Here is a 12,739-nt window from a genome sequence, read left to right on the forward strand (position 1 = left end):
TAATGTCCGATTCGCCACCTAATGACTCCTTTGAACCGAATCATTTTAACGACTGGTTAGAACAACTGATCTGTCCAACACTGAACTAACGAATCAGTTTAATCATTTACTCTGAACACGTCTGAAATGAGAACACAAGTGTGCTTACACAATTTAGCAAGAGTGGGTGTAAGAGTTAGTTTTAATTATCCACAGTCTTTCAGCTTATTTATGTTCATAATGTGTAGTAAAATAAATAGCCTATAAATCACTTAGTTTAGACTGGAGTGAGGTGAACCCAGAACAAAGTTGTTGTTAGCTAGCTTATCATTTTATGAAATTGTATATGGCAGAAAATTAGGCTATTTGTTCATTTTTTTATTACTACTTTTTAATATTGATATGATTATATACCAAAACAATTATCAGTAAATAGTGTAAAAATGAGGAACAAAAACAATCCCACATGAAAAAAACTATAGTATATTATAGTATTTACTACACTTTGTTAATTTACTGTAGTATATTTACTATAGTACGGTTCAAAAACTAGAACTATTTACTAGAGTAATTTTACTATAATATACTACAGTATTTTTTCATGTGGGATCAAAATAAGATAAGCAAAAGTTACAAACTTTCTTTGAATTTATTTAAAATGTATTGTCAGTATTGCGCTTGCAGATCACGTGGGTAGGGTACTTTTTTACTGTGCGTGCGTGTGTGTGTATGGATGACCATGTCTTTCAGCCACCACCGAAGACCATTTTTGACCCAGGAAAAACCCTGATTGAGTCATTAATTTAAACGATTCATTCAAACAGATGATTCAATCAAGAATGAGGCAGTCGTTAACGAATAGGTCACTGAATCTTTGATTCAACCGATTCATTCAAAACACTGAATCATTCAGTAACACGCCGTTGCTGTGAGAAGCGGTATGGTTCGGCTGTGATCTTTGTTTGGAACTATTTTTTTCTGCTGAAATCGTACAAAAACAGTGGATATTGCATCTAAAATGTAAGTGACTTAATGTTAATGAATTGTTTATGGAACTGTCATATGAAATCAGTGTCATTTTCAGTCGTGATGGTATTCAGGAAAACAGCACTCTTGGTTCTGTGATGTTGCTTTACTGTAGGCTATCGTATGTTATAAATATAAAAACTCCACAATTTGTAATTTTAACCGTGTATGTTAACTGAGTTTCTTTGTATGAGAGACGCTCATTTGTTGTGATTTCTCCTTGAGAGGCTGCGCGAGCATCAACAGCGCAACCTTGTTAATGTCGAGCCCTGTAGTGTGTTACATAGTGAATGAAAACATCCTGCGAGTTTTAAATGTGAAAGTGCAGCGTATATATAGTTATTGTCTCTCAAAAGTAAGAGTTGACTCTGAGTCAATTAAACAAATCGTTTTTCAAACAAGTCGCAAGCCATTTTGTTGTGACATCATGACAAAACATTAGTTTAATGCCCGTCCACTTTCATCATGTCAAGAAGACGCTGTGCTCTACAATGTGTTTATTGTGTAAGTATCTGGGAAACCGGCTAACTTACGTTATTACTGAAATACTACTGTAAATCAGCTTTGGGCCACTATTACCTAAAACTCTATTAATGCAGATTGTCTGTCATTCTTACTACTTTGAGTAAATATAAAGGATGGAGCAAGATTTGTTTTGCAAACGTTAATGTTTACATCAGCTGGGCTAACGTATGCACTGTTATCGATACAGTTCCCACATGTGCACCGCAATACATTAGACACACACACACAGGTTTGTTGATGGAAGCACACTTGCTAATGCTGATGGCGAGGAATTACAGTTGAAACATCTCATAATGCACCTCAAACTGAGTAGCACCACTGAGAAACGTCGTGCTCAAGGTTCGGGTTGAAAAATTAGTTCGCAATGGGATTTATGTAAAATCAACGTCATCTTTTCTGTCTTTACAGTGTGTACTATCGCTGAGCTTTAGGAACAGGAAGCCTCCTGACGGCGCTGGAGTTCAGTTATGGCAATGGGTCAGGGTATATTCTGGCAAACCGTTTGCCAATCGCGTCTAGCAATGGGCAAAGCAAACTGTTGTACACGCCATATACGAACACGTGATGGATAACTCGCCAAGCAAATCATTCGTTTACCTTTTCCCAGCGCGATATTGATGAAGGAATTAAGTATAAGAGAATGAAGCAGCAGGAGGCGTGTCAACAGTTAACAATTTCAAAGTTAAAGTTCCTGCAAATTAGGTTTTAAATAAATGTGTAAGCACTATTAAAATAATAGAATTTAGTTTTAATCCAAATTCAACACTCACTGGCAGATAAACTGCCCTCTACTTTAAAAATGACTTGATTATTCCATAATCTTAAGCATCCAAATCGTCCTTATGTTATGTCTCAATTTAAATAAATAAAATATAAACAAAATAAGTAGCCTACCTGACTGTGCTGGTGGTAAATATTACATAGGCTACAGTGTACATTTTATTTCTTGTAATTTAATTGAAACGTTTTCATATACATACTTATATACAAAACACTTTTTTCTTTATTTAGTTATGGTATCATAACACATAGGAAAACTCCTAATTATTAGTAAATATTTTTTTTAAAGCAATGCAAAAATGTATACATTTAACTATTAATAAATACAAAAAAATCCTGTTGACTTTTTAATTTTATTTTAGTGCATAACTATTTGAAATAACGTAAACATTATTTCAGTTCTATCTATCTATCTATCTATCTATCTATCTATCTATCTATCTATCTATCTATCTATCTATCTATCTATCTATCTATCTATCCCTCCATCCATCATTCCATCACTTCATCCATCACTCTATCACTCCCTCCCTTCCTCCCTCCCTCCATCAATCACTCCATCCATCCATCACTCACATCACACATTTTTTCTTTTGACCATAGATGAAACAAAATCTCATATAATTTAAAGGTGCAGTGTGTAGTATTTATGAGGATCTATTGACAGAAATGCAGTTTACAGTTTTTCTCCATTGGTTTGGCTCATTTCTTGAAACAGAAATTACATTCTCAAAATTGTAAGATCATTTGGCAAAACAGTCTTACAGTTCAGCACAACACTATAACTCACTTGCAAAAGCTAATATCTCTACCAAAACTGTTCACTCATGCTTCAGAACTAAATTCCTTTCCCATATAAATAGTCAGTGCCATGAAAATGGCAAAGATCCTTCTCATTGCTTTGGCTCATTTCTTGAAACAGACCGGACATTCTCAACACTCTTGGTGCTTTTGCCAAAATAACGTGGATGGTTCGGCACAACACCATGGTTCACCTGCAAAAGCTCATACCTCTCCCAAAATAGTTCACTCATGTGTCAAAACTAAATTTCCTTCTCATTTAAACAGTCAGTGCCCCCAAAATGCTTCGTCCCTTTGGCATTGTGTAAGCACTGCAAGTCAAAATGTTTAGATGTTTTGTCACTATGGCAGAGGAGCATTGAAATATCCCTCATGTCCACCTCTCAGTCTTAGCCCACTCCTTCATTTTTGTCTAGCTAACAGAATACAATTGTGTATAAAACTGAAAAAAAAAAAAAAAGAAATAGGATTTTAGGGTAAGAGTAGCCTCCAAGGTTTGACATCACACATTTCACTCATACTGCCAAGGAAAATGTAACCATTATCATTCACACACATAAAGTAACTTCCATACATCAGAGTAAAAAGAAAATGTATACAGCATAATATACTGTAATATAACACACAAAAAAACAAAAAAACAATGAAAATTACCGTCCTCACCCATCCACACGCTGCTGTTCTCAATCTTACTGTAAACACTTGTAATATTGTAAAATTTCTACTTTTCTAATGATATAATCTGGGTTTGATTTTTTTCAGAGATATTGTTAGAGTAAAGTATATGAATATATTGACCAAACAGTACACACAAGACCAGTACTGCATATTGATGAAAATATGTATTTCTCTCCACATTTATAAAATAATTAGATTCATTCATGCATTTTCAAAGGTTTGTTTTTTGTATATCTGCTGAGGTTGGGCTGAATTCTCTGTCCAGTCTCTCTCAATGTCAACCCATGGGTTCAGAATCGCATCTGATAAATTTGGTCCCTGTCTTCTTTGGCCACATCCTACTCCAGGTATACCTCTTCCTACCCCTCTCTTCCCCTCTCTACCCCTCTCTTCCCCTTCCTCTCTCTTCCCCTCTCTACCCATCTCTTCCCCTTCCCCTCTCTACCCCTCTCTTCCCCTCTCTACCCCTCTCTTCCCCTCTCTACCCCTCTCTACCCCCTTCCCCTCTCTACCCCTCTCTTCCCCTCTCTACCCCTCTCTTCCCCTCTCTACCCCTCTCTACCCCCTTCCCCTCTCTACCCCTCTCTTCCCCTCTCTACCCCTCTCTACCCCTCTCTTCCCCTTCCCCTCTCTACCCCTCTCTTCCCCTTCCCCTCTCTACCCCTCTCTTCCCCTCTCTTCCCCTTCCCCTCTCTACCCCTCTCTTCCCCTCTCTACCCCTCTCTTCCCCTCTCTACCCCTCTCTACCCCCTTCCCCTCTCTACCCCTCTCTTCCCCTCTCTACCCCTCTCTACCCCTCTCTTCCCCTTCCCCTCTCTACCCCTCTCTTCCCCTCTCTACCCCTCTCTACCCCTCTCTTCCCCTTCCCCTCTCTACCCCTCTCTTCCCCTCTCTACCCCTCTCTACCCCTCTCTTCCCCTTCCCCTCTCTACCCCTCTCTACCCCTCTCTACCCCTCTCTTCCCCTCTCTACCCCTCTCTACCCCTCTCTACCCCTCTCTTCCCCTCTCTACCCCTCTCTTCCCCTTCCCCTCTCTACCCCTCTCTTCCCCTCTCTACCCCTCTCTACCCCTCTCTTCCCCCTCCCCTCTCTACCCCTCTCTACCCCTCTCTACCCCTCTCTACCCCTCTCTTCCCCTCTCTACCCCTCTCTTCCCCTTCCCCTCTCTACCCCTCTCTTCCCCTCTCTACCCCTCTCTACCCCTCTCTTCCCCTTCCCCTCTCTACCCCTCTCTACCCCCTTCCCCTCTCTACCCCTCTCTTCCCCTCTCTACCCCTCTCTACCCCTCTCTACCCCTCTCTTCCCCTCTCTACCCCTCTCTTCCCCTTCCCCTCTCTACCCCTCTCTACCCCTCTCTTCCCCTTCCCCTCTCTACCCCTCTCTTCCCCTTCCCCTCTCTACCCCTCTCTTCCCCTTCCCCTCTCTACCCCTCTCTTCCCCTTCCCCTCTCTTCCCCTCTCTACCCCTCTCTTCCCCTTCCCCTCTCTACCCCTCTCTACCCCTCTCTTCCCCTTCCCCTCTCTACCCCTCTCTTCCCCTTCCCCTCTCTACCCCTCTCTTCCCCTTCCCCTCTCTACCCCTCTCTTCCCCTCTCTACCCCTCTCTACCCCTCTCTTCCCCTTCCCCTCTCTACCCCTCTCTACCCCTCTCTTCCCCTTCCCCTCTCTACCCCTCTCTACCACCTTCCCCTCTCTACCCCTCTCTTCCCCTCTCTACCCCTCTCTACCCCTCTCTACCCCTCTCTTCCCCTCTCTACCCCTCTCTTCCCCTTCCCCTCTCTACCCCTCTCTTCCCCTTCCCCTCTCTACCCCTCTCTTCCCCTTCCCCTCTCTACCCCTCTCTTCCCCTTCCCCTCTCTACCCCTCTCTTCCCCTTCCCCTTTCTACCCCTCTCTTCCCCTTTCTACCCCTCTCTACCCCTCTCTTCCCCTTCCCCTCTCTACCCCTCTCTTCCCCTTCCCCTCTCTACCCCTCTCTTCCCCTTCCCCTTTCTACCCCTCTCTTCCCCTTCCCCTTTCTACCCCTCTCTTCCCCTTTCTACCCCTCTCTACCCCTCTCTTCCCCTTCCCCTTTCTACCCCTCTCTTCCCCTTTCTACCCCTCTCTACCCCTTCCCCTCTCTACCCCTCTCTTCCCCTTCCCCTCTCTACCCCTCTCTTCCCCTTCCCCTCTCTACCCCTCTCTTCCCCTCTCTACCCCTCTCTACCCCTCTCTTCCCCTTCCCCTCTCTACCCCTCTCTACCCCTCTCTTCCCCTTCCCCTCTCTACCCCTCTCTACCACCTTCCCCTCTCTACCCCTCTCTTCCCCTCTCTACCCCTCTCTACCCCTCTCTACCCCTCTCTTCCCCTCTCTACCCCTCTCTTCCCCTTCCCCTCTCTACCCCTCTCTACCCCTCTCTTCCCCTTCCCCTCTCTACCCCTCTCTTCCCCTTCCCCTCTCTACCCCTCTCTTCCCCTTCCCCTCTCTACCCCTCTCTTCCCCTTCCCCTTTCTACCCCTCTCTTCCCCTTTCTACCCCTCTCTACCCCTTTCTACCCCTCTCTACCCCTTCCCCTCTCTTCCCCTCTCTTCCTCTTCCTCGAGCAGGCAGTTGCCCTTGTTCATTTACTTGGCCAGGTGCCTCCATGTTCAGAAATTGTACTGGTCCTGCATGGTCAAGCTCTTTACAAATATGTTTGCCAGCATTCACAGTCATGGACAGCACCTGTAAACATACTGTTTGATTGGTCATCTGAGATGTGTGAAAGTCCTCCTTCATTAGTCTAGTTTCACCTGACTGTCAATTGCTGTAATACATTTAGCAAATGTTTCAAGGGATTCATATATGGTATTCATATGTTCTTGACTAATTTTGACAATTGAACAGACTACTGTGCATGTGATGACTTATACAATGAAATGACGCTGATACGTTTTGGAGCGAACGACCATTAGACTGAGAATCTAACAATCAGTTTAGATCAAAAAGATCTAATCACTTGCAAACTGTGCTAAATGTAGGCTACCTGCACTTAATCATTTGCAAAGATGTACTGAGACATTGAGACATGTACATAGACATTTGCAATTTGATGAAATGAATGAGAAATGCTATTCTGTTGTGAACAATTACCAAGTGGTTTGGAGATTTGTCCATGTTGTTTTGAGAATGTAATTTCTGTTTCAAGAAATGAGCCAAACCAATGGAGAAAAACTGTAATATACATAAACCAAGTTTTCAATATATAAAGGCAATTGTTTCTATTACAGTTTTTTTTATTCGCTTTGGTACTATTTTCACAAGTAAGGAGTACATTTTCAAAACTCTTAGTACAAAAATCCAAACTGATCACAATTGTAACACAGCTCGTCATTCTTTCACAACCTGATCTCATGCTTTCATTCAGTTGCACATATTTTCAGTCCACATAATCATTGTTTCAATCACAAGATTATTATAATATGTAATGAGAACATTTGGTTTAATCACCGAAACACAACAGTGTGATCTTCTTTCAGTTTAGTACTTTAAACAATCAGTTCATCCAACAGCAAACAATGCAAGATACATGTTTCAAATCACCCTTTTTGCTGAATTATCTACAGTAACACAGGCTATATATGCCTAATTAGAAAATACACTTACATTACCTAACTTATGTAATTGAATCCATAATGTTTGTGATAGTATTCCGTGTGTTATCAAAAGGTGTGATAAAGTTATGACACAGCCATGAGGTTCTGTGCTATAACAGAGTTTGCTGCCAATAAATGTTCTCACTTCTCACTGTACCATATGACTGAATCTACTGTAGTTGAGCTTTATAAGGGTGAGTTACAATAATGTGACAGTCTATACCATGGTAATCTGTTTACAGTATCACATGGCATACTGTAATGTAAAATGCTATATTTGTCTCCCTTCTTCTGATTTCTGATCAGTCTGATGTTTCTCTCCCTTATACAAATTGAAAATCTCTCACACACACAGAGAGAGAGAGAGAGGCAGGCAGTTACTGTAAATGAAACACTTATTTTGTGTAGTGAAAAGGATACTTTGTGGTTTTGTGTATTGTACTAACGCAATTGAAAATATGCTGAAATGTTTGAAAAAAAGTTCACTTTTGTTGACCTGTTGTGATATTAGTACTGAGTTTTGAAAATGTACACCTTGCTTGTGAAAATAGTACCAAAGCGAAAAAAACAAAAAAAACAAATATATATATAGGCTATATATATATCTACATCACCCTTACAGTGAAGTCGCCATTTTGTGCCGCAATGTTTCTACAGTAGCCCTAAACGGACAAACTTCTCTACAGAGTGCTAGCTACTCTCTGCTGTCTCAGACGACCACATCTTTGTCTTGTGTTGGCCACCGTAAAGAGGGGTGAGCGGAGGGCAGTTGCAACTCACAACCTCACCACTAGATGCTGCTAAAAACACACTGCACCTTTAATGAATGGCTGTGCTCTTTTTAATTTTGTAATTTCATCTGAATATCAGCATTTGTGAGATTTAGTCATTCGAAACAGTTTTGTTCATTTATCAAATTTGTGTCTCTGGAAAATAGCAATTTAAGACATTGTAATATGCTGAATAGGTTTTTGGTAATGAGGGATTTGTGGACACATTAATGTTTTTGGATTTGATTTGTGGAAAATGCCAAGAACTGGCAGAAGACAAAGTGGCATGTTAATACTTGTTTTTATTTTAAAATGTATAATACTTACAGAGTGCATTATAGTGACCACCCCCTTTTTCAGAAATGCTGGTTTCTGGAAGTATTTTTTCCACTCATTTAAAAAAAAGCCATGAACCAAGCTAACAGCTACGATGTGAATCACAATACAAATATAAAAAACATATTTGAAAGACAAAATACATTTATATATTGCAAAATATGCACATACATACAAACATTTACAGTAGTTATTTTGTGAGCGTAGGCAGATCAACTCAATTACGTCATTTGCAGTGCTTTATGGGAGAGGGCAGAGCTAAAGAGCTATTTTGTTACCTTTTTATACTCTGGAACTACTGGAATTTTCTGCTAATTTTACTGTTGTAATGTGAGCGGATGGCTTCCGGAACTCACTCTGTTGTAGTTCATGGGGTTATTTAAATAATTCAATAAGAAAGTTGTACATTACAGATATCTAGCTACATATTCATTAAAACCTCTAGGCTACTTGAGTAAAATCATTCAATTTAAATCGCTGTTGCTGTTATTACATATCTCCAATTAAAGTACACTCTAAAAAAAAAAAGGTTCTATATGGCACCAAAAATAGTTCTTGGCTCGTAATCATAGGGGAACCTTTTTTAGTACTATATAGCACCATTTTTGGTGCTTCAGTGGTTCTTCAGCGGTTCTTCAGTGGTTCTTCAGTGGTTCTTCAGCGGTTCTTCAGAGGTTCTTCACCGGTTCTTTGACTAAGGTGCTATATAGCACCTCTGAAGAACCACTGAAGCACCAAAATTGGTGCTATATAGCACTAAAAAAGGTTCCCTTATGATTACGAGACTTTTTTTTTTTAGAGTGTATGGGTATTTAAAAATGGGCATAAATGGAGTAAACAGAATAGCTCTTCATTGTTATTTATTATTTTAATGAATACTTTCACTTAATACATTGGCTGATGATGCAGCATCACCATCTACATGCTAAACTTAAAACTTACAATTTAAATGTAAATGGGAGGAGGGGATGAGCTCAAGGAATTTGTTGTGGTTTTCAGGAGCTCAGTGTATATGCATACATGAATGACACAATAGAACAGAAAGATTATATATATATGTGTGTGTATATATATATATATATATATATATATATATATATATATATATATATATATATATATATATATATATATATATATATATATATATATATATATACACACACATACACACACACCTGTATCAGAACGTATGGTCGCCTAAGTTATGTAGCCTACATATTTGCACATAATGTACAGTTTACAGGCTACAGCTGCACACTCTCGTGGCATAAAGGATATACAAGTGCTGAGTTACGAACTTTAACTTTGAAATTGTTAACTGTTGACACGCCTCCTGCTGCTTCATTCTCTTATACTTAATTCCTTCATCAATATCGCGCTGGGAAAAGGTAAACGAATGATTTGCTTGGCGAGTTATCCATCACGTGTTCGTATATGGCGTGTACAACAGTTTGCTTTGCCCATTGCTAGACGCGATTGGCAAACGGTTTGCCAGAATATACCCTGACCGCAATGGGAGTTTGTTTCCGAAATACGAGTTGTACGCAGTAGACCAATCACAACAGACTGGGCCGTCTGACCAATCAGAGCAGAGTAGGCTCGCAGAAAGGAGGGATTTAGAGAGACTGATTCATCCATCGAGTCGTTTGAAAATCACTGAACATTGTGGTGAAGTGCAATGACCAAAGGCAAACAACCGAATCGGATGTTGAAAGAGCCACACAACAAGCTGACTCAAAGTTCACCACTCTTAGCTTTTCACCGCTAGCCAGAGGCGGTCTGAAATCTTCCTTTATTGACTCGAGGTCATCCTCTAGTTCTCTCTGCTTTGCCGGCAAGGTCTCCTTCCTTTCTTTAATGAAAAACTCAATTTGATATTTATCTTGCTGCAACACAGAGCCACACAAATTGAGTGCCAGCTATATTCATGCCCCCTGTTTTCCATCGGACTCCTTCATTCCCATTCAAACCGGAGATAAATACTTGCATGACCACATACATTTAAGTCTCCGGTGATTCAGCGAGGAGGTTCAAAAACCCTGTCATTCCTCACCATTGAATCTTCTCACCTTTCCACACACAGATGCAGCTTTTCAAATGGCAAAACAAGAGCCTCTCGTCCTAATCCCAGAGACAAGCCTCTCTGAACGCCTCATGCTGCCTGAACATGTTTTGCAGATATTCCACTTCCACAACCACTGCACTGATTTCTCACAAAGCCGCTTTTTCAGCGCCTACAGCCAATATTTCCACTGCTCAGACTAACAGTCAGTGTACCACAGATAAAGTCGCCAAAATATCTGACAAATGCTGACCAGTCTCACTTGTTTACTTGGTGGGTTTGCAACTCGCTTTAACCGGGCTGGCTAAATTTCACGGCACGTGAAGGTTAATCTAAATCTCAATGAGAAACCTTAAGACTCCAATTACTTCATCAGCACTATAACGCATTTATGAGCTCCCTAATACATGAAAGGCTTAAATGAAGCCACAAATCTAATTATAAACTAACAAGCGCATTCATTTTCACAACCCTACCAACTAAACACATACTATCTGATCATCTGTAAATATTGTCTTAGTGTTTATAAGCACGTATTTGGGATGAGCATGATACTGTTTGCACATAAACATACCATATTGATATTTTAGTTGCATTAACTTGCTTACACAGAAACATAACTTTCAGATTTGGGTCAATACCAGGCTGCTCTCCTCCACAGTTGCATATTTACAACATTTCATCACAATAGTTTGGCAAAAGAAAAAAAATTAAACAACACACAGCCAGCTCACAACAACTCAATATTAACCACAACTCTCAAGAGAAAGAGTTACTGACCTGGAACCATTCAGAGAACCAAACAACTCCCAAAATAATCCAATTGAAACGGAGGGAACAATTCACTCGAACAGTCCAAACTTCTTTCCCTTCTCTGGCTTGTTAGCTTGCTAACAGCTAGTCGAACCGTTTAATTCAGCGCGACGGGAAATGTCGGGTTGCGTTGGGATGGACGGATAGAACTGTCATATAAAATTCAATTTCCAGCGTTGTTTTATGTTTATAAAGGCTTTTAGAAAATACTGGGGTAATGTGGATGTTTACATAACAGGAAACCGGTCCAGATCAGTAGCAGGCTGGCTAAGCTAGGCTAAACAGTGGAGAAGGTAAATGAGGTTCATGATCCAGAGAGACTTGGAGCTGTGTTTCAAAACTAGTGAGCTGCCTACCTAGACAGCTTTTGGGGAGTCGTTCGAACACGCCCAAAAATGCTGTCTGGGTAGACAGCTCTCCGTGAATTGGGACAGCCTTTTTAGGCTGCTGTTATGCTAAAGACGGACATATATAACCTAGCCTGCTACCCATTCCCAACACTCTAGCCATTATCTATGCGCGGTTGGAGTAATTCGGCACCTCCAGGGCGTATGCCAACCTAGACAAAACCCAGGACTACTGGCACTATTTCACAAAATACGTGTAGTCTACATGTTAGCAAGTTAGCTGGTCCAGAATTCAAAGAAAGATCCGCTCACCAAGTTGATATCACCCAGAGGCAGCTACAGCGAGACAGTCTCCAATCCAGAAATATGAATATGGCATGGGGGAATTTCAGCCTGATAATGTAAGCCTTCTGCTTTAGGGAGAGTCGAGCGTCCCGGTCCGAGCGCAGAGGGAGCGGTGCGTCTCTGCTGGGCTGAACCCACCAGAACTCGAGCCTCGAACCTGACTGTCCCTCTCGCACACGCACTGGACTCACTCTTCGATCTCCACAGGCTGCTACTGCTCACTCTGAGGCTGCACCAACTCACCACTAGTGGGCAGCAACGTAGAGGGATACAATCAGACTTTATTCTTTAACCTTTTTGATGGAGATCAGCAGCGATCTGTTATCCGCATTGATGGAAAATTAATGTGATAGATAGATAGATAGATAGATAGATAGATAGATAGATAGATAGATAGATAGATAGATAGATAGATAGATAGATAGATAGATAGATAGATAGATAGATAGATAGATAGATAGATAGATAGATAGATAGATAGATAGATAGATAGATAGATAGATAGATAGATAGATAGATAGATAGATAGATAGATAGATAGATAGATAGATAGATAGATAGATTACACACATGCCATCCAAACTTAGATGCATCTCAAGAGTTAATGCCTTTTAACATCAAAAGAATAGGCCTGACAGTCCTTGTCATTATGCATTCATCA

General features: G+C 40.9%; 1 protein-coding gene across 2 annotated transcripts in view; it reads right to left on the bottom strand.

Annotated features, from left to right (window-relative positions):
* Positions 1-12,319, bottom strand: part of ndst1b (N-deacetylase/N-sulfotransferase (heparan glucosaminyl) 1b) — a 137,448-nt gene extending 125,129 nt beyond the window's left edge. The window contains exon 1 of one of the 2 annotated variants that reach the window (XM_079835552.1): positions 12,046-12,319. The gene's annotated coding sequence lies outside the window, so the exon portion shown is untranslated. Of the gene's footprint in view, positions 1-11,353; positions 11,718-12,045 lie in introns of those variants that run through there. The other variant, XM_079835553.1, reaches the window with a different exon arrangement.
* Between the last annotated feature and the right edge of the window lie 420 nt (positions 12,320-12,739).

Source organism: Gobio gobio (assembly GCF_949357685.1).
Source record: "Gobio gobio genome assembly, chromosome: 14".
Classification (NCBI taxonomy): domain Eukaryota; kingdom Metazoa; phylum Chordata; class Actinopteri; order Cypriniformes; family Gobionidae; genus Gobio; species Gobio gobio.